Below are 19,455 nucleotides of genomic sequence, written 5' to 3' on the forward strand. Positions count from 1 at the left end.
TCTTCCCTATACCACTCATGTTGCATTATCTCATATTCGTCCCACAACATGAACTTGTGCATAGGAAATCTATTTAAACAAGGGCCCCTCTCTTATTTGAGTATCTCATCTTTATGTCTCAAAACTTAGTTCAATTTGCATCCCATTATCTTGACATCTTGAGCACATATCCGCTATCTTTGTATTCCCAAATCTCCATTTCCTCATAGCCTTTTGCATAAGTGCTTTTGAAAGCAATAATATTAAATGCAAAATCTTGAGGAATATGAGTGCAATGAAGTAGAGTTTGATAGCATATATGCGTATTTGTGGCTTAGATTTTTTTTGTCTTGCATGCGCATGTTTTTCAAGTACTTCATTGTTTGATGTTGAATCACCTAGATCCCCCCCATAAGATCTCAGACTTGATTTCTCCATCTACATTGGCACGTCCGGCGGGACTACCTTGTCCTTTAATGGATTTGATTTTTGCTTGATAGAAGACATTTCGTTTACTATAGCAGTCTGTCATTAATCTGATATCTTTTCATTGCAAGTTGTTGTATTTTTTTATTTGGACTATCTCATTTTATAAAACATTATATCATATTCATTTATATGTCTTTATGCATTCACCTTATATACATTTATTTATTTATTTAATAAAAACCTTTAATATCCCCTCCTACCACTTACCATTTCCCATTTACCACCCATCTTACATTATCCTATATTCATCCCACAACATGAACTCGCCCAAAGAAAATCTATTTAAACAAGACCCCCTCTTTTATTTGAGTATCTCATCTTTATGCGCTAAAACTTATGGCAGTTTGCCTCCCATTATCTTGACATTTTGAGCACATATCCGCTATCTTTTCATTCCCAAATCTCCATTTCCTCATAGCCATTTGCATAAGTGCTTTTAAAAGAAATGATGTTAAATGTGAAATCTTGAGGAATATGAGTGCAATGGAGTAGAGTTTAATAGCATGCATGTGTGTTTCTAGCTTAGATTTGTTTGTTTTGCATGTGTATGTTTTGTAGGTACTTCATTGTTTGATGTTTAATCACCTAGATCTTCCCCCATAAGATCTCAATCTTGATTTCTCCATCTACATTGGCACGCCTGGTGGGACTACCTTGTCCTTTCATGGATTTGATTTTTGCTTGATAGAAGACATTTGGTTTACAGTAGCAGACCGTCATTAATGTCACATCTTTTCATTACAGGTTGTTGTTTTGTTTCATTTGCACTATCTCATTTAATAAAACATTATATCATATTCATTTATACGGCTTCATGCATTCACTTTATATACATTTCTCTATTTATTTAATAAAACCCTTTAATATCCTCTCCTACCACTTACCATTTCCCATTTACCACTCATTTTGCATTATCCCATATTCGTCCCAAAACATGAACTCGCCCAGAGAAAATATGTTTAAACAAGACCCCCTTTTTTATTTGAGTATCTCATTTTTATGCACCAAAACTTATGTCAGTTTGCATCCCTTTATATTGACATCTTGAGCATATATCCACTATCTTTGCATTCCCAAATCTCCATTTCCTCATAGGCTTTTGCATAAGTGCTTTTGATAGCAATAATATTAAATTCAAAATCTTGAGGTATATGAGTGCAATGGAGTAGAGTTTGATAGCATGCATGCGTGTTTCTAGCTTAGATTTTTTTGTTTTGCATACGTATGTTTTGTAGTTATTTCATTGTTTGATGTTGAATCACCTAGATCTTCCCCCATAAGATCTGAGGCTTAATTTATCCATCTACATTGGCACGCCCGGTTGGAATACATTGTCTTTTCATGGATTTTCTTTTTACTTGATAGAATGCATATAGTTTGCAGTAGCAGATTATCATTAATCTCATATCTTTTCATTGATGGTTGTTGTATTGTTTCATTTGCACTATATAATTAAATAAAACATTATATCATATGCATTTATATGCTTTCATGCATTCACCTTATATACATTTCTCTATTTTTTTAATAAAACCCTTTAATATCCCCTCCTACCACTTACTATTTCCCATTTACCACTCATCTTGCATTATCCCATATTCATCCTACAACATGAAATCACATTTGCTTTATAGTAGCAGAGTGTCATTAATCTCATATCTTTTCATTGCAGGTTGTTGTATTGTTTCATTTGAACTATCTTATTAAATAAAACATTGTATCATATTCATTTATACGCCTTTATGCATTCACTTTATATCCATTTCTCTATTTATTTAATAAAAAACCTTTATATCCCCTACTAGCATATACCATTTCTCATTTACCACTCATCTTCCCTATACCACTCATCTTGCATTATCCCATATTTATCCTACAACATGAATTCACCTAGAGAAAATCTATTTAAACAAGATCCCCTCTGTTATTTGAGTATCTCATCTTTATGCGCCAAAATTTATGTCAATTTACATCCCATTATCTTGATATCTTGAGCACATATCCGCTATCTTTGCATTCCCAAATGTCCATTTCCTCATAGCTTTTTGCATAAGTGCTTTTGAGAGCAATAATATCAAATACAAAATCTTGATAAATATGAGTGTAATGGAGTAGAGTTTGATAGCATGCATGCATGTTTATAGCTTAGATTTTTTTGTTTTGCATGCGTATGTTTTGTAGGTACTTCATTGTTTGATGTTGAATCACCTAGATCACCCCCCATAAGATCTCAAGCTTGATTTCTCCATCTACATTGGCATGCCCGGTGGGACTACCTTGTCATTTTATGGATTTGATTTTTCCTTGATATAAGACGTTTGGTTTACAAAAGCACACTGTCATTAATCTCACATCTTTTCATTGTAGGTTGTTGTATTGTTTTATTTGCACTATCTCATTTAATAAAACATTATATCATATTCATTTATACGACTTCATGCATTCACCTTATATACATTTCTCTATTTATTTAACAATACCCTTTAATATCCCCTCCTACCACTTACCATTTCCCATTTACCACTCATCTTGCATTATCCCATATTCATCCCACAATATGAACTTGACTAGAGAAAATTTGTTTAAACAAGATCCCCTCTTTTATTTTAGTATCTTATTTTTATGCACCAAAACTTATGTCAGTTTGCATCCTATTATCTTGCAATCTTGAGCAGATATCCACTATCTTTGCATTTCCAAATCTCCATTTCCTCATAGGCTGTATAAGTTCTTTTGATAGCAATAATATTAAATGCAAAATCTTGAGGAATATGAGTGCAATAGAGTAGAGTTTGATAACATGCATGAGTGTTTTTAGCTTAGATTTTTTTGTTTTGCATACGTATGTTTTGCAGATATTTCATTGTTTGATGTTGAATCACCTAGATCTTCCCCCATAAGATCTCAAGCTTGATTTATCCATCTACATTGGCAAGCCTGGTGGGACTACATTGTCTTTTCATGGATTTGGTTTTTTATTGATAGAATGCATTTGGTTTTTAGTAGGAGACTCTTATTAATCTAATATCTTTTCATTTAAGGTTGTTGTATTGTTTCATTTGCACTATCTAATTAAATAAAACATTATATCATATACATTTATACGTCTTTATGCATTCACCTTATATACATTTATCTATTTATTTAATAAAACCCTTTAATATCCCCTCCTACCACTTACCATTTTCCATTTACCACTCATCTTGCATAATCCCATATTCATCCCACAACATGAACTCACCCAGAGAAAATCTATTTAAACAAGACCCCCTCTTTTATTTGAGTATCTAATCTTTATGCGCCAAAATTTATGTCAGTTTGTATCCCATTATCTTGACATCTTGAGCACATATATGCTATCTTTGCAATGCCAAATATTCATTTCCTCATAGCCTTTTGCATAAGTTTTTTTGAGAGCAATATCATAAATGCGAAATTTTGAGGAATATGAGTGCAATGGAGTAGATTTTGATAGCATGCATGCGTGTTTCTAGCTTAGATTTTTTTGTTTTGCATTCATATGTTTTGTAGGTACTTTAATATTTGATGTTGAATCACCTAGACCTTCCCCCATAACATCTCACGCTTTATTTCTCCATCTACATTGGCACACTCGGTGAGACTACCTTGCCTTTTCATGGATTTGATTTTTTCTTGGTAGAAGACATTTCGTTTACAGTAGAAAACTGTCATTAATATCATATCTTTTCTTTGCAGGTTGTTGTATTGTTTCATTTGCATTATCTTATTAAATAAAATATTATATCATATTCATTGCTACGCCTTCATGCATTCAATTTATATATATTTATCTATTTATTTAATAAAACCCTTTAATATCCTCTCCTACCACTTACCATTTCCCATTTACCACTCATCTTGCATTATCCCATATTCATTGCACAACATGAACTCGCTCGAAGAAAATCTTTTTAAACAAGGCCCCCTCTCTTATTTGAGTATCTCATATTTATGCGCCAAAACTTATGTCAGTTTGCATCCCATTATCTTGACATTTTGATCACATATCCGCTATCTTTGCATTTCCAAATTTCCATTTCCTCATAGCCTTTTGCATAAGTGCTTTTGATAGCAATAATATTAAATGCGAAATCTTGAGAAATATGAGTGCGATTGAGTAGAGTTTGATAGCATGCATGCATGTTTCTAGCTTAGATTTTTTTTGTTTTGCATGCGTATGTTTTGTAGGTATTTTATTATTTGATGTTGAATTACCTAGATCTTCCCCGATAAGATCTCAATCTTGACTTGTCCATCTACATTGACATGCTCGGTGGGACTACCCTGTCATTTCATGGATTTTCTTTTTGGTTGATAGAAGACCTTTGGTTTATAGTAACAGACTATCATTAATCTCATATCTTTTCATTGCACGTTGTTGTATTATTTCATTTGCACTATCTCATTAAATAAAGCATTATATCATATTCATTTATACGTCGTAATGCATTCATTTTATATACATTTCTCTATTTATTTAATAAAACCTTTTAATATCCCCTCCTACCAGTTACCATTTCCCATTTACCACTCATCTTCCGTATACAACCCATCTTGCATTATCCCATATTCATCCCACAACATGAACTCGCCTAGAGAAAATCTATTTAAACAAGACCCCCTCTTTTATTTGAGTATCTCATCTTTATGCACCAAAACTTATGTTAGTTTGCATCCTATTATCTTGACATCTTGAACACATATCCGCTATCTTTTCATTCCCAAATCTCCATTTCCTCATAGCCTTTTGCATATGTACTTTTGAGAACAATAATATTAAATGCGAAATCTTGAGAAATATGAGTGCAATGGAGTAGAGTTTGATAGCATGCATGAGTGTTGCTAGCTTATATTTTTTTAATTTTTCATGCGTATGTTTTGCAAGTACTTCATTATTTGATGTTGAATCACCTAGATCTTCCCCCATAACATCTCAGGCTTGATTTTGTCATCTACAATGGCACTCCCGGTGGGACTACATTGTCCTTTCATGGATTTGATTTTTTTCTTGATAGAAGACATTTGGTTTACAGTAGCAGACTATCATTAATCTCATATCTTTTCATTGCAGGTTGTATTGTTTCATTTGCAGTATTTCATTAAATAAAACATTATATCATATTCATTTATACGCCTTCATGCATTCACCTTATCTATATATTTATTTAATAAAACCCTTTAATATCCCCTCTTACCACTTACCATTTCCTATTTACCACTATGATATTTTTTAACATGAATCGACTCTCAGATGTAGTGCATATGGATATTGATGTGTTCTATCCGCTGATGCTTGATTGGGTTCTTCGAGATTGCAATAGCACTCTAATTATCACAATGTAGGACTGTCGGCCATGGAGTGGTGAACCCAAACTCTGTGAGAATCTGCTGAAGCCAAATGGTCTTAGTCATTGCGTTAACAACTCCTCGATACTCAGCCTCAATTGAAGAGAGAGTAGTAGCATGCTGCTTCTTGCTCTACCAACAAATGGGGTCCGAACTAAGGTGGAAGCTGTAACTTGAAGTAGACTTACGATCATTAAGATCGCTAGTGCAATCGGAGTCTGTAACCAACCAATCAAAGTCCTGTGCCTGGTGCATAGTGAATCCCATAGTGATGTCTACCTTGGATGTAGTAAAGGATGCATTTGGTAGCTTTCCAATGAAACTCATGTGGTTCCTACATGAAGCGGGAAACCATGCCAACTACAAATGAAATATCAAGGCGATGTGAGTCAAGTAGATGAGACTATGCACAAGCTGACGATACAATGTGGCATCAACTGGTGGAGAAGAGAACCTAGCCTCAAGCTTGACTCCCGAAAGAAAGGGAGTCGGTGCAGGCTTACAATTAGTCATATGAAAGCATGCAAGTAGATGAAGAGCATACTTGGGCTGTGATAGTGTAATATCAAAAGGTGACTGTGAAATCTCTATCTTGAGAAAGTAGTGCAAAAGAGCCAAGTCAGTCATAGAAAATCTGTCATGCAAAGTAGATTTGACCCTACTAATGATGGATGTGGTGCTCCCTATAATGATCAAATCATCAACATAGAGCACAAGTATCAAGTGAGAGTCATCCTATCACAAAATGTAGACATTCAGATTGGAATGACACCTGGTGAACCCTGTTGAGAGAAGAAAGGAATCCATCTTGGCGTACCAAGCCCCGGGGGCCTACTTAAGGCCATAGAGAGATTTCCTTAGTCTTAAAACCAAGGAAGAATCCTAGATGAAACCCTATGGATGATCCATATAAATCTCCTCATCAATATCCCCATGAAGAAAAGCACTCTTCACATCCATTTGATGTACAACCCAACCATGAGCTATGAAAATAGAAAGTGTCAAGTGAATGGAGTTCATCTTGGCTACGTGCGCAAAAGTATCAGTATAGTCAACTCTTGGAACGTAATAAAAACCTTTTGCAATAAGCCGAGCCTTATACTTATCCATACTACCATCTGCTGCAAACTTGGCCTGATAGATCCACTTACATCGAACCATCTTTCTCCCCTTAGGGAGAGGGACTAACTCCCATGTGTTGTTCCTCATCAATGAACTATACTATTCCTCCATAGATTGGTCCCACTTAGGAACCCCTGCTGCTTCCCAAAATATCTGTGGATCGGAAGTGGTAACAATGTATGCCTATGGAAGGTCTTGATCTTGTGATCGAGTTCTCCGTGTATCTGAAGGATCCTGAACAAGAGAACCCACTGACTCAAGTGTCTTTCAAGCCCAATGGGGTCTAGGTGGAGGTGGAGAATGAGGGTCCTCAATTGCAAGTGGACCCTGCAGAGGTGTAACCCTGTGAGTCAGAGTTGAAGGAGTCTCATCATCTGAATCACTAGCATCACTATCCACAAAGGAGGAAGGTGGAGGAGGTAGAGTGGCTAAGCTAGGAGAGCTTTCCTCAAAATGAACACTCCTCTCAATGATCACCTCATGTGTCTCAGGATCCATCAATTGATATGCCTTAACACCCTCAGGATATCTAACAAAAAGAAAAGGCCTACTCCGAGGTTCCAATGCCTTGCGTTTCTATAGAGGAATGCAAGCCCATCCTGGACACCCAAAGACTCTGAAATATCTCAGAATCGGTTTCCTACCAACCCAAGCCTCAAAAGAAGTAATACCTATCAAAGCTTTGTGAGGAACCCAATTTTGGATGCGTGTGGCACAACTGATAGCCTCTGCCCAAAAGGCGGGATCAAGAGAACGTGCATGTATCATACAAATAGCCATTTCTTTGAGAGTTCAATTCTTGCGCTCTGCAACTCCATTCTGCTATGGAGTGTAAGAAACAAAATGCTGAAGATCAATCCCCTCAAATGTACAAAAATCCTCAAGTCTTTTGGTCACATATTCCCTTCCATTATCTATGTGAAGAATCTTGACCACTTTCCCTGATTGCTTCTCCACATGAGCCTTGAAGTCTATAAATCTGTCAAACACTTCACTCTTATGAATACGAAAGTAGACCCAAGTGAAGCGGGAGTAGGCATCAATGAAGGTGAGGACATAACAGGTCTTACTAAATGAAGGTGATGGAAATGGACCTGCTACATCTCTGTAAACAATTTGAAGAACTTCCAAATCTCTCCAAGCTTCTCCCTTATCAAACTTCTCCTCGGGATGTTTTCCCATGGAACATCCTGAACATACACCCTCTAAAAAACTGATTCGAGGTAGACCTATGACCATGTCTTTAGTGCTGAGCTGCTGAAGATAACGGTAGTTGAGGTGATCAAACCGCTCATGCCATAGCTTACTTTCTGAATTTGAATGAGTAAGCAAGGCCCTAGAAAGAGAACTTGGCACATAGTGGGAGAATGAATAAAGCCTTGAGTTGTCATTGACTTGTCCCACTACTACCAAGGAATCATTATTAAGTTCCTTTACCACAATTGAATCAAGTGTAAACTCAACCTTTTTCCCATTCCCATAGTGAGTGATTTGGTAGATAGAGGGAAGATTGGTAGATAAGTTAGGAACATAAAGAACATTCTCAAATGTTCCATCATCCATGTCAACCGAACCTTTCCCTTCAACCTCAACTTGTGTATCATCTCCTATGTAAATGTGAGGTACCTTTGATGGCTCCAATGAAGAAAACTGCTCCTTTGTAGAACCCATGTGATAAGAGGCACCCGAGTCAAGTATCCATTGCTGTGAAGAACCTGTTGTAGCGACAAATGCTTACCCTTTTCTCTTAGACTGTGAGGAAGAGGAAGGAGTTGAATCCTTCTTGTTGTAGGTGGATGACAAGTTGATGTTATTTTTCTTAAGAAGATTTGTCAACTCATCAACTTGCTTGGCATGGAATCGATGCTCATCATGACCATACTTCTTGCAATAAGCACAAGTTGGTTTATCGTTCTTAGGTGGAGTCCCCTTCTTGGAAGAGGATGAAAAATTGCCTTGTGATGGAGAGGATGATTGTCCTTTTTCCTATTGTGGCTTTGACTTAGATTTCTTCTTCTTGTTGGAACCTTTTCCTTGACTCCCTTGACTCCCTTGATTAGCCACCAAAGCCTTGGACTTTGAAGACTTAAGAAGCCCCAAGTTCAATAACTTAGATTGTTCCAATATCAATATTTTTGTGAAAGCCTCAATTGAAGGCATAGTGTAGGAACTCCCCACTGTCAAACAATGAGTTTGGAAGCTAGAAACAAATGCTGCATATTCAGGTGCAAGCTTGTCCAACAAGTTGAATATCAACTGAGCATCCTTTTTGTCAATTCCACAATCCTTAAGCTTATCTCTTAGCTCATTTGCTTTGGTGGCATAATCTTGGATTGTATGAAAACTCTTGGGATCCAAGTTGGTGAGCTCATTGTCAATCTTGTAACCTCTGATTTCATCAACTTGACCATACAATTTCTGAAACATTTCCCAAGCCTCTTTGATTGTAGAACACTTCTCAATGTGAAAAATGAGGTCATCTGATATATACTTATGCAAAGTTTCAAGAGCCATGCAATTCTTAGTGAGCCATTCTAACTGAGCACTAGGATTAGCCTTAGGATCAGGTGCTGCTACTATTGTTCCATCTATGTAATGCGTGAGTCCTTTTTCCATTAATTTGCTCCATGTTTTAATTTTCCAAGATACATAATTATGTGGAGTTAAAGGTGGAAATTTATGAGGACTCATAGAAACAAAAATGAAAAAGCACAAGAAAAGAGAGGCACAATCACACAAGACACCCCCCCAAATTCACTCAATCAAAGAACCCCCCCCAAAAAAAAATTAAATAAAATGATGATTTGACACTTTATACTTAGTGCGTGTACAATGGGCCACTTACAAAAAATGGCAAAGTGGAGTTCTGATTTCAACTTTACAACTGCCTCAATGAGGCCAAAGGAGACTCAAAATGATAATGCAAGAGATCTAAACTAAGATCCAAGCAAATTACAAGTACCAAGGAGGTCAAAAAAGACCAATATATGAAAGTATAATATCCACTCAAAATATTTGAAAACCGATCATATATTATGAAAGTAGATGAAAAAATATGCACTTTCAAAAAAATGACACCTGAAAAGGAGGTCGTATGAGCCCAAACGAAGCCTTTGAAGTTGCAAAATTGAGGATTGGATAGATATAGCTGAGAGAATCTGAAAATTCTGAAAAACCTGTGCACTAAAATCAGAAAATAACCACACCACTACGAAGAGCATGAAAAATTAGCCCAATTATAAAAAAATGCACCTAAAAAGGAGCAAAATTGAGCAAGTTATGAGCCTCCAAAGTTGGCCCAAAAAACCAAATTGCTCAACGGAGAGGGGTTAAAATTTTCAAAAAGATGCCGACATAGGATGACGTCAACAAAGCATTATGTTAAATTTAACATCCGTATGACCGTCAAAATGGCTTTCGCACCCCCTGGATGATCGTACGGACAAGGTTGACGTGGCGTTGACTGGGCAGATGACGTGTCAGAGGGTTTTCCACAGGCCAATGGCCTCTTGCCACGTGGCGGGAATGGATTCATTAAGGGAAGTGCAAATGGGGCTGGGTGGTTGGTCGGTGACTTGTGAGGTTCCCGGAGCTGAAGCTGGAGCTAGAGTGGGAGCCGGAGGCCAATGGGTGGGCCCAGTTGCCGATGGGAGGTGGCTGCTGCCACTGTCGGGGCCACTGGAGCAGTCTCTACCGGGGACCACAGGAGTTGACAGGAGGCAGAGCTGCGCGGTGGTTGGAAGGTGTAGCAGAGACCGGAATATGGAGAGCACGACGATCGAGGCAGTACGACGGGGGTCAAACTGCAACCTGCAACCTGTAGTACGACGGGGGTTACAAGGGGGGGGGTTTGCGGACCCCCAAAAATTTGTTTTATTTTTTATTTTTTCAAAAAAAAAACCTTTCGCCTTTTCAATTTTTTTTTCTAGAAAAAAAATAAAAATATTTTTTAAATTTCAAAAAATTCGTATCGTACCGCCCAAATTGGGCAAAAATTTTCTCCACACCCAAAATCCGACTTTCAACAAAATAGGTTGAGTTTATACTCGATTTTTTATGGAAACAATGTCCTAGACGTAATGGTAAGGTCGAAAATGCTTTAGGATGCCTCCAAAATGCACAATACCTCAGATTCGAAAATAGAAGCCTTCCAAAAATGTCTCCCAAAACCAATCAATGAAGCCCCAATGGCTTTGATACCATGTGAGATTTTGCCAAGACCAAGGGCACAATGAAAAGCACAAAAGAGAGACAAAAGAATGACAATAACAAACTGTATTCTCATCAATATGCAAATGATCAACTCGATTAACCAATACAATGAATATGAGCCTGCTTATATAGGCAAGGCCATATGGATATGTGAGCACACAATCATGACATGTGGCTCAATGAGAAACAAGGGTAGTTAAGAAAAAGTAGGGGTAGGTAGGAGAAATAATATAATATTCCACAAGAGGTGGATGACCCACCGAATGTGGAGTGTAACAACAAAATAAGACCACAAAAGGTGGAATTTATCCTACAAGCTAAATCCCTATGTGCACACTCCCCTAAGTGTCTCATATCCAAACTACGATGAAAAGCATTATCCTAAGTTAACTTAAGTAAAGTGTAATAATATCCATGATGAATAATTATTTACACCAACAACCACTCATATTTCATTATCCCATATTCATCCCACAACATGAACTCGCCTAGAGAAAAGCTATTTAAACAAGACCCCCTCCTCACTTATTTGAGTATCTCATCTTTATGCACCAAAACTTATGTCAGTTTGCATCCCATTATCTTGACATCTTGAGCACATATCCGCTATCTTTGCATTCCCAAATCTCCATTTCCTCATAGCCTTTTGCATAAGTACTTTTGAGAGGTATAATATTAAATGTGAAATCTTGAGGAATATGAGTGCAATGGAGTAGAGTTTGATAGCATGAATGCGTGTTTCTAGCTTAGTTTTTTTTGTTTTACATGTGTATGTTTTGCAAGTAATTCATTGTCTAATGTTGAATCACCTAGATCTTCCCCCATAATATCTTAGGCTTTATTTCTCCATCTACATTGGCACGCCTAGTGGGACTACCTTGTCCTTTCATGGATTTGATTTTTGCTTGATAGAAGACATTTGGTTTATAGTAGTAGGCTGTCATTAATCTCATATCTTTTCATTGCAGGTTGTTGTATTGTTTAAATTTGCACTATCTTATTAAATAAAATATTATATCATATTCATTTATACGCCTTCATGCATTCACCTTATATACATTTCTTTATTTATTTAATAAAACCCTTTAATATCCCCTCTTACCACTTACCATTTCCAGTTTATCACTCATCTTGCATTATCCCAGTTTCATCCTACAACATGAACTCCCCTATAAAAAATCTATTTAAACAAGACTCCCTTTCTTATTTGAGTATCTCATCTTTATGCACCAAAACTTATGTCAGTTTGCATCCCATTATCTTGACATCTTGAGGACATATCCGCTATCTTTGCATTCCCAAATCTCCATTTCCTTATAGCCTTTTGCATAAGTGCTTTTGAGTGCAATAATATTAAATGCGAAATCTTGAGGAATATGAGTGCAATGGAGTAGAATTTGATAACATGCATGTGTGTTTCTAGCTTAGATTTTTTTTGTTTTACATGCGTATGTTTTGCAGGTACTTCATTGTTTGATGTTGAATCACATAGGTCTTCCCCCATAAGATCTCAGGCTTGATTTCTCTATTTACATTGGCACACCCGGTGGGACTACCTTGTCCTTTCATGGATTTGATTTTTGCTTGATAGAAGCCATTCGGTTTACAGTAGCAACTGTCATTAATCTCATATCTTTTCATTGCAGGTTGTTGTATTGTTTCATTTGCACCATCTCATTAAATAAAACATTATATCATATTCATTTATACTATTAGGTCCTAGAGACAACTGAGAAGGGGGGGGCGGGGGTGAATCAGTTGTCCAATAAATTCAACCAAAATTAACTTAACCAAAAGTTAATGCTTAATACCGATAAACCAAACTTTATGCCGGTTGACAGTTTTATCAGTTAAATGCAGTACCGGTAAAGATTAATGCATGAAACAGAAAGACAACAACATCCACAACACATATCACAAATATTTGTACGTGGAAACCCTGTAAGGGGAAAAACCACGGTGGGAAGCCTTACCCCAATCAAATGATACTACTGCAGATAGCATGTGTCTTTCTAACTTAGTTTTTTTGTTTTGCATGCATATGTTTTGCAGGTGCTTCATTGTTTGATGTTGAATCACCTAGATCTTCCCACATAAGATCTCATTAAATAAAAACATTATATCATTTTCACTATCTCATTAAATAAAACATTATATCATATTCATTTATCCATCTACATTGGCACTCCCAGTGGTACTACATTGCCTTTTCATGGATTTAATTTTTGCTCGATAGAATGCATTTGGTTACAGTAACAGACTATCATTAATATCATATCTTTTCATTTCAGGTTGTTGTATTGTTTCATTTGCACTATCTCATTAAATAAAATGTTATATCATATGCATTTATACGCTTTCATGCATTCACCTTATATACATTTCTCTATTTATTTAATAAAACTCTAATATCCCCTCCTACCATTTACCATTTACCATTTACCACTCATCTTCCCTATACCACCCATCTTGCATTATCCCATATTCATCCCACAACATGATCTCATCTGGAGAAAATCTATTTAAACAAGGCCCCCTCTCTTATTTGAGTATCTCATCTTTATGCGCCAAAATTTATGTCAGTTTGCATCCCATTATCTTGACATCTTGAGCACATATCCACTATCTTTGCATTCCCAAATCTCCATTTCCTCATATCCTTTTGCATAAGTGCTTTTGAAAGCAATAATATTATATGAAAAATCTTGAGGGATATGAGTGCAGTGGAGTAGAGTTTGATAGCATGGATGTGTGTTTCTAGCTTAGATTTTTTTGTTTTGCATGTGTATGTTTTGCAAGTACTTGATTTTTTGATGTTGAATCACCTAGATCTTCCCCCATAAGATCAGGCTTGATTTCTCCATCTACATTGGTACTCCCGGTGGGACTACCTTGTCCTTTCATGGATTTGATTTTTGCTTGATAGAAAACACTTGGTTTATAGTAGCAGACTGTCATTAATCTCATATCTTTATATTGCAAGTTGTTGTATTGTTTTATTTGCACTATCTCATTAAATAAAACATTATATCATATTCATTTATACGCCTTCATGCATTCACCTTATATACATTTCTCTATTTATTTAATAAAATCATTTAATATCCCCTCCTACCACTTACCATTTCCCATTTACCACCCATCTTCCCTATGCCACCCATCTTGCATTATCCTATATTCATCGCACAACATGAAATCGCCCAGAGATAATCTATTTAAACAAGACCCCCTCTCTTATTTGAGTATATCATCTTTATTCGCCAAAACTTATGTTAGTTTGCATCCCATTATCTTGACATATTGAGCATATATCCGCTATCTTTGCATTCCCAAATCTCCATGTCCTCATATCCTTTTGCATAAGTGCTTTTGAGAGCAATAATATTAAACGCAAAATTTTGAGTAATATGCGTGCAATGGAGTAGAGTTTGATAACATGCATGCATATTTCTATCTTAGATTTTTTTAATTTTGCATGTGTATGTTTTGGAAGTACTTCATTGTTTGATGTTGAATCACCTAGATCTTCCCCCATAAGATCTCAGGCTTAATTTCTCCATCTACATTGGCACGCCCGGTGGGACTAGCTTGTCTTTTCATGGATTTGATTTTTTCTTGATAGAAGACATTTGGTTTACAGTAGCAGACTATCATTAATCTCGTATCTTTTCATTACAAGTTGTTGTGTTATTTCATTTGCACTATCTTATTAAATAAAACATTATATCATATTCATTCATACGCCTTCATGCATTGACCTTATATACATTCATCTATTTATTTAATAAAACCCTTTAATATCCCCTCCCACCATTTACCATTTCCTATTTACCACTCATTTTCCCTATACCACTCATCTTGCATTATCCCATATTCATCTGACAACATGAATTCGCCTGGAGAAAATCTATTTAAACAATGTCCGCTCTCTTATTTGAGTATCTCATATTTATGGGCCAAAACTTATGTCAGTTTGCATCCCATTATCTTGACATCTTGAGCACATATCCACTATCTTTGCATTCCCAAATCTCCATTTCCTCATAGCCTTTTGCATACGTTCTTTTGAGAGCAAAAATATTAAATACTAAATCTTGAGGAATATGAGTGCAATGGAGTAGAATTTGATAGCATGCATGCGTGTTTCTAGCTAAGATTTTCTTGTTTTGCAGGTACTTCATTGTTTGATGTTGAATGACCTAGATCTTCTCCGATCAGATTTCATGCTTGATTTATCCATCTACATTGGGACGCTCGATGGGACTACCTTTAATTTTCATGGATTTTTTTTTTGCTTGATAGAAGACATTTGGTTTAGAGTAGCAAACTGTCATTAATATCATATGTTTTCATTGTAGGTTGTTGTATTGTTTAATTTGCACTATCTCATTAAATAAAACATTATATCATATTTATTTATACTGCTTCATGCATTCACCTTATATACATTTCTATATTTATCTAATAAAACCATTTAATATCCCCTCCTAACACTTACCATTTCCCATTTATCACTTATATTTCCTATACCACACATCTTGCATTATCCCATATTCATTCCACAACATGAACTTGCTCGGAGAAAATCTATTTAAACAAGACCCCCTCTCTTATTTGAGTATCTCATCTTGCATTCCATTATCTTTGGGTGTTTGCTAGTCTTGTTTAGTTTGATAGTTGGTTTTCAAGAGGTTTTTTTTTTTTTTTTTAGCGGTAAGTTGGGTTAGTCTTTTTAGGTTGTATTTGGTGTGGTACGTGAGTTTTATTTTGGATTTTATTTTTAATTTTTAAGACTAATCTTGCAGGGCTAACGATTTATGCAAGGCATCCACCATCGCTTGTCAAAGATCATATTCTGAAACTATTGACATTGTTTGGTGCAGGATGCCTGCCAAAGAACTTGTGATTTGAAACTGATTGTTTGATTTTTAACTTAGATCACATTTTGAATTGGTGCTTTAAAATTAACCAGTGTCTTTTGTGTCTTGAGAAATAGGCTCTTTTTTTTAACCTTTTAGAGGGCCCACCTCTCGAGAATTCATTAAGGCTTGGTGAGAGGGAACGAACGAAGTGGTAACAGGCTAAAGCCAAGCTCTTCTGAACCACTATAAATAAATGTGTTTGTGACGAAAGTTGCAAGCAACAGGTGCTGGAATGGCATAGCAATGATTAAATTCGTTGGATCTATGCCCACTCGAATGGATGCCCTTACTAGATATCTTTTGTGTTAGAATCCAAAAACCTTCTAGTTGTTGACGCAGGAGGTCGGACCTCTGAATAAGCTCACATTCTTACAGTTCTTAGTAAAGATACAAAGTTCTCCACATGGAGTTTTCGTGGGGACTAGTGCTTGACCATCCCAGAGAAGTGAGTGTCGAGGGTGGAGCCAGTGGGTTCAAGCATCTAAGTATTCACTTTGAATTACATAGCTTGGGGTAACCCCCCAAGTGAGAATCAACAACTATTGTCCTAGCCAGCCTTAGGATTGTGCTTGAATGTATTTTTATTGTGAAATAAAACAAACATTCTATTTGCCGTGTTTTCTAAGTGTGTGCAAAATAAGAAAGAAAATTTCACAATCAACACCACACTTGAAGTTGAAACACTTTACAAAATCCTTGGTCTAGACTTTCAAGTATCCATCTATGTTGTAAAACAAAAACATTGGAAAACAACATTGTCCTTGAAACGTTGAACCCGTGTTCTCAAAACAATCATTTCATATCTCTTGAGACATCATTTTTTGAGTTCTGATCTTTTAGGTCCTCACATAGTCACATCATTCTAGCTTGCCATACCCTTTTAGGTCCTTGCATAGTCTTCACCTAGTTGCACCTTTCATCCTTGCATATCTTATTTAATTATACCTAGTCCTTGCATAGCACCATTAGGATATACCCTTGCATAATTCCATTAGATCATACCCATAATCTTTGCATATCCTTCCATCATTCCTTTAGGATATAACCTTAGAGATTGCATAAGTTCCTTAGGTCATTTCATCATTGGTCCTAGCATTTAATTATTACTTGCATACTAAAATCAAATTTTAAAAAAAAAATCCAAAATATTCCCCCCAAATAAAAACCAAAAACATTGCTTGCACTTAGGATTTCTCATCTTAGCTCTGATGTTAAATTTGGATCATCAATCACCCTTATCACTTGAGGTGCATCTTCCTTGAGTTAGGGATCCTATAAGTGTCTTTGAGTTGGTATTCCACTTGGAATTCCTCATCTCCTATCATAACATGCCCTCTCTTTGATCACTTATCCTTGTGTCTATCCATCATAGCACAAGCCAAACCTCACATTCCAAATATTTTCAGACCTAGAATATCCTTAGTCCTTGCATAAAATATCATTCATCCTCATATCCCATTTAAGGTTTGGATGCACATCACTTTCCTATCATATAGATCATATTTTTGCATCAATCCTTTAGTAGTCGTATCACATAGATTGCATCTTTACATTGATCCTTAGCTGCATCCAAATCTCACTCATATCATATAGTTCCCCCTTTTGCACATTAGGTTTTTCATCATACCTTGAGTCTCATTCATCACCATATACATAAACCTTAGGTCAAATATCAAGACAATCAATTATGTATCCTAACTTAAGAATCAAAATATTTTAAAATCATCTATTTCAAGACAAAGACAACCTTATTGATTTTGATGAAGAAGAACACATTAGCATTACAACCAATGAAACTAGTGACACAAGCGAAACAAGTGATGAAGATATAACTCAATCCACCATTGATGAAGCATTTCACGATCATAGATTTACTAATCTTCTTAAAGAGGTAGTTAAGTGTGATACACAAGCATACTTCAAAGCCCTTTCTTATGATGGAACTAAAATGCCACCTGATTTTGACACATCATTGCTCACAGTTAAGGAAAAACTGAGAGTTAGTAAATCTAAACTTGCAAGGAAAAACAATGAGGAGAGGATAAAAGATCACATACCTTTCTACTTGCAACTAGGATACAAGAGATCTACGAAAACAACAAAACATGCACCTACCAATGATCCCATTTTGAGTGAATTAAGAGTATTGAGACAAGAAATAGACAGTCTCAAGAATAAGAAGGCATCATCACACAAGTTTTCTATTGAGGAGATATGTCCCTATCCTTTTGATCCAAGTATTCCAATGCCACCTTTTCCTAGTCATTGGGAAATACCAAAACTGGATAAGTACAGAGGAAAAGGGGACCCCAAAGATCACTTGAGAGAGTTTTGCGCTGCTACCTTAGAATTTGCAGTGGATGAAACATACCTCATGTGACTCTTTTCTCACAGTCTTGGAGGAATTTCCATGGAATGGTTCTCCCGATTACCTCAGACTATCAAATATTTTCAAGAATTGGCTGATAAGTTTGTCTCACACTATGCTTACAATTGCGAACATGAGGTGACCATGATGGACCTCTTCAACACAAAATAAAAAATTTAAAGAGAATCCTTCATATCATTTTTGCAAATATGGAGACATTTGACAAAAAGAGTACCTTATGATATTCCTAATAAGCAACTTGTTGACCTCTTTTGTCACAATTTAAACAAGGAAATTGGAAGAGAACTTCGACTCAAGTGTTTGGACACTTTTGATGAGGTCATAGACATGGGATTCCACATTGAACAAACCCTTATTGACGATGGTACTATAAAAATAAATGATGATAGGAGTTCAAACCATAAAAAACCCTTTTGGGATAAGAACAAGAATATGGTTAATGACAAAGTTGTTGACACGAAAAATGTTAAAACAACATCACCTATTTACAACCTTAAGGGTTCATCCTTAGACAAAGGAAAAGAAAAACAAAGAAGCTTCCCTAAATGAAATTTTACACCATTGGGACAACCGCTCGAATCAGTATTGAAAGAACTCCTTGAAAATGATCACTTTTGCGACTACCATAGACACAAGGGTCATAAGACTAACAGTTGTAATAAACTCTAACATGTCATACAAGACCTTCTTGATGATGGAAAGATTTCGGTTGATGGACATACTCCTTCTAGTAACTCCGATAGTGAGATATTCAAAAATCCTATCTCTAAGCATGACAAGGATAAAGGGAGGGCCCCAAAATCTAGTGATGGTGTTAACTATACCAATGCTAAATATGACTATACCATAAACAACATTAGTGAGGCCGATAATCATGTGAACACTTTTATCATAAAGGGAAAAGAAACTGATTGCAATGTTACCACCCGCAGAGGCACATTTATTCTGAAGGGCTCTAATTCTAAATCTTCTACA

This window comes from Cryptomeria japonica, chromosome 4 (assembly GCF_030272615.1).
Source record: "Cryptomeria japonica chromosome 4, Sugi_1.0, whole genome shotgun sequence".
Taxonomy (NCBI): Eukaryota; Viridiplantae; Streptophyta; class Pinopsida; order Cupressales; family Cupressaceae; genus Cryptomeria; species Cryptomeria japonica.